We start from the raw sequence: 4123 nt of genomic DNA on the forward strand, positions 1-4123 counted from the left end.
CCTTTGTTGTCTCGCGCTTCTCTCTGCTGTGCACCCACAGGTGTGTTTGTAGATGACCTTACACGCGTACGTTTGAAGTGCATGAAAAGGAGGGGCGTTTGAGAGGCAATGGGAATTATAGGGCGCTAATGAACTCTGATTGATTGGGAGCGATTGTTTTATTTAAATTTAAAGATAATTTGATTGTTCAAGGTGACTTTGGTCAGAAGATGAAGGCTTGCTCTGTTAATTGAAGGCTTTTCACAATAGGCTTCTTAGTGCAGCGCAGAACCCCAGAGAGAGGCTTCTCAGAATTAAATCTTCTAACAGCGGTCTTCTTTATTTATCCTCTTGTAGGGGGGGGGGGAGAAAAACATGTTTACAATCTCCACCACTGCCTGAGCTGTAGATGACAACTCATTCGCTACTTTTTTTTTTAATTTTCTTTTTTTTTTCCCAACCACAAAACAGAACATTTACTTTGGCAGGAAACAATCCCTGATAGTGAATAATTGGTTTAATACAGTGTCATCAAAGGTGGAGCTGTCCTTGTGTTTGTCCAGGCGCAGCTGGCTGCACCTCCTCACTCTCATCTCTCACCGTCCCGCTGCTTCACCAAGTCACCGGAGCAGAGGAGGACGAAATCAAAATAATGATGCTGTGTTAAACCTAACGGCGTCACCAATCTCATCTCGCACTCGTATGCAGACACACAGGCGCGCGCGATGCGTGGCCTCTATCGAGTTCAAAGCTGCAATCTGATGCTGCAGAGATTAAATGCCGGTACACAAATTGCAACAAGAAACAAAGTTTAATCAAAGTGACGTGACTGTAATCGCTCTGCCCTTATTTACCTGCTCTATTAACATGCCCTCGTCTCCATTTATAAAAAATGATCCCAGTGTAGAGCCTGACGGCTGCTTATGTCACCCTGTCCAGCGACCACCTACGACTGATGAAGTATTAAATTATGTGTTGATAATTAAAAAGGCTCACAGTGGCAGTTTTGTCCTGCGGCGCGAGTGAAAGACGCAGCCGAGGAGACGGTGAGGAATAAATCAGAGTGCTGGAGGTCAGCGCGACCGCAGAACAGTAGCACCTCCGTGATAGATGCTCCTTGTTAAGAATGGCTTAAATGAAGCAGAAAGATGTGTGCTGAAGATAATGACACTTATTATGGAAGTGTTGAGTGAGCCAAGTGGGGAGATGCACTTTATGTCAATGAGCTCTGAGATTTTTTTGAGAAGACCTGCTTAACATTCAACTCCTCGGTGCAGAAAGTACAAGTAGCGGTGATGATGATGATGATGATGATGAGGGGGAGAGTCACTGGAACCTCCCACATGCTCCCTCCCTGAGATCTGCTAGGATGGTTCCTTAATTAGGCAAGTGAGAGTATGTCCAATTCATTTGGCAAAGGTCCTCAGATAATATGACTAACGCCCAAACAACGGTGGGAGTTTTGAAAGTAAACCACAAGTTTTGTCCCTATGGAAGATTTAGTTTTCAGATGCAGTGTGTGTGTGTGTGCATGCAAGAAATGGGTAGTGTGTGTGTGTTTTAGCTAAAACTGATAGTTGCCCTGAATGGCTCAATTTGTTAAAGTGCGGTTGGTCAATTCAAAATGTTACTATGACTATTAATTAACAGTAAAAGTGATGTTTAGGCTTTTGTAGGAGAACATCTGTGTGTTCACAATTAGAGTGCAGAATTATGATGCAACTACATGAAAAACAATTTCACTATATAGATTATTTTCATTTGTTGAATAATAAATTAAAATTTACAAATAAACATTTCTGACATTTCAGAAGAAATTAAAAAAGGACCAATATAGCCACCCTTCTTTCCAATAATGGGCATAATTCATAGAGTTTCTTGATCTGTTGATAATCAACTTCTTGTGCAGCTGCATCCACAGCCTTCCAGACACTAATCAGGCAGGTGTGCTATTTTCCTTCACCTTAAATCTCTGCTGAAGAAGGGCCAACAAATTCTTAGTAGGGTTTACGGCAGGTGAGGAAGAGCGGCAGTATCATTGTTCTTTTATCTTTAACTCTTTGCCCCATAAAGATGATCCCCTGTACCCTAAATGACGAGTTCTGATATCTCAGCAGGTATCAATAGAGAGAGACCTGGTTTTGCAACCATTAGAATCGTTTTTGAGTTTTTCCAAGGGCAGCTGCATAGGCAGGAACCTGTAAGCAGGCCTGAAATATGACACAAACTACTCAGTAAAGAGAAGAGCTTCAAGGGTTACTCCCAGTAGGCTTTCAAGGGGTAAAGAATTAAGGTCTTTACTGGCTAGCTACACAATGAAGCGCTTCAGTGGATGCGATGGAGCATTGTCCTGCATAACAAGTCATGGTGTTCTTTTCTTGCATCACTGCTTGAATAAAGTGTTTTCTAAAAACAGGCAGTAGATTTCTGAGTTGATTTTGAGTTCATTTTCAACCTGAAAAGGTCCAACTAGCTCATCTTTAATAACACCAGCCCACACCAGGACCCCAACTCCACCTTGCTGGCATCATTAGAAGTGGAGCTCTATTCCCGTTACTGATCCAGCCATGATCCAGATATTTCTTGGCCTAGTGTTGACATTTTGACTTATGTCTTGTTCAGTAGTGGTCATGTTCTGAAATATGACGGCACTGGAACTGCCAGCTTCACGCTTGATTTTTCTCCAATCTTTGGCAGTTAATTTGCATCTTTTCCCCCCTTTTTGAGTATTTTGATGGTTCTGTGATCACAGCACAATATCTTAGCAATTTCAAGAATATTGCATTCCATTTCCGCCTTTCCACAGTCAGTTAAACATCTTTTTTTGGCCCATTTTACCTGGACAACAACAGCAACAACTGCCTAATAATTATGCTCTTATTCTTAAATCCAATAACCTTTCAGCTTTATAGAGTGTGGAGTTGGAAAATATGCATAAAAATGAAGATATGGTCAAAAACACTCACGTGCCTCATAATTGTGCACACGGTGTAGTTTCTGCGGAGGCTGAGGCTTTGATTTAGGCTGAAAGCTAGTGAGAATCCTTCCTTAAGACACAAGCAGAGAAAATATTTGTCTTCTTAAAGTTCAACTAACTTGTCCTTAATTGTGTTTAGCCTTCAGCTCTGTCTGCCATCAGTGACTCAGGAATGTAAAGTCATTCCTTTCATGTGGTATCGACGGCAGCCCTGTGAACACACACGCACGTATGAGTCAGCCTGCGCTTCAGCATCCCAGCTGCATCCCAGCTTGCGCACACACACTTTAACTTCAGCATCTGTCAGTGCTGGAGAAAAATCTATGTTTTCCTAAAGAGGCTGCAGCGCTTCTATTGAGTTTCCTGTTTTCACTGTGAGATACCAGTGTTGTTCTGGTCTCTGTTTATTGATGCACCACGAGAGATACCCCTGCTTCTGATTTGGCAGAACAAACATTTGCTGTAATTGATACTGGCAGGAGGAGGAAGTGCTCAATAAGAAAGTATTGTTCTCCCACTGGGATGGATTCAAATGGCTAAAGCGAGCGCTCTGTGAGAAGTATCAGGATAAATTTAAAACATATACTCGCGGACATTTACATGTGACCTGTGTGGGAAGCATTTTTCCATACCACTCAGGTACTGTGTGTCCAAATGAATTAAGCAGAAAGTGCTTGGCTCATCAAATGTATTAATGATGTTTCAGCGATGGATGTGCTTTCTGTCTCCATTAGTCAAAGAAATGTAAAAATTGGTTGGGCATTTTTAAACTTACAACGACGGATGAACACTTAGCAGAATTTATGGTCTCCTCTGTCCTGACAGCCATAATGACTTATGCAAATTGGAGGTTAAGTGCTGAGATGAGGCAGTTCAGCAAAAACATGCACGTACCACCCAGGATGGATGGAAAGGTGGAGGAAAATGCAGATGGAAGGGTAAACTGTGACCGCTTGACATTTGTCCAACAGACGTCTTTATTTGTCGAGCGGGATGCGGCGAGCTTGTGTTGCTATGTAGCGCAATTAAACACATCTGGAGATATCTAAAAATGCACAAGATTAAATTAATTTAAAAATATAACAGATACCGTGGGTGAAAAGTGCCACCTCATGTTTAGCTTGATCTCACAGTGATATATTTGCTCTGTGACTAAAAGACGATAAT

The sequence above is a fragment of the Oreochromis aureus genome, linkage group 9 (assembly GCF_013358895.1).
Source record: "Oreochromis aureus strain Israel breed Guangdong linkage group 9, ZZ_aureus, whole genome shotgun sequence".
Lineage (NCBI taxonomy): Eukaryota > Metazoa > Chordata > Actinopteri > Cichliformes > Cichlidae > Oreochromis > Oreochromis aureus.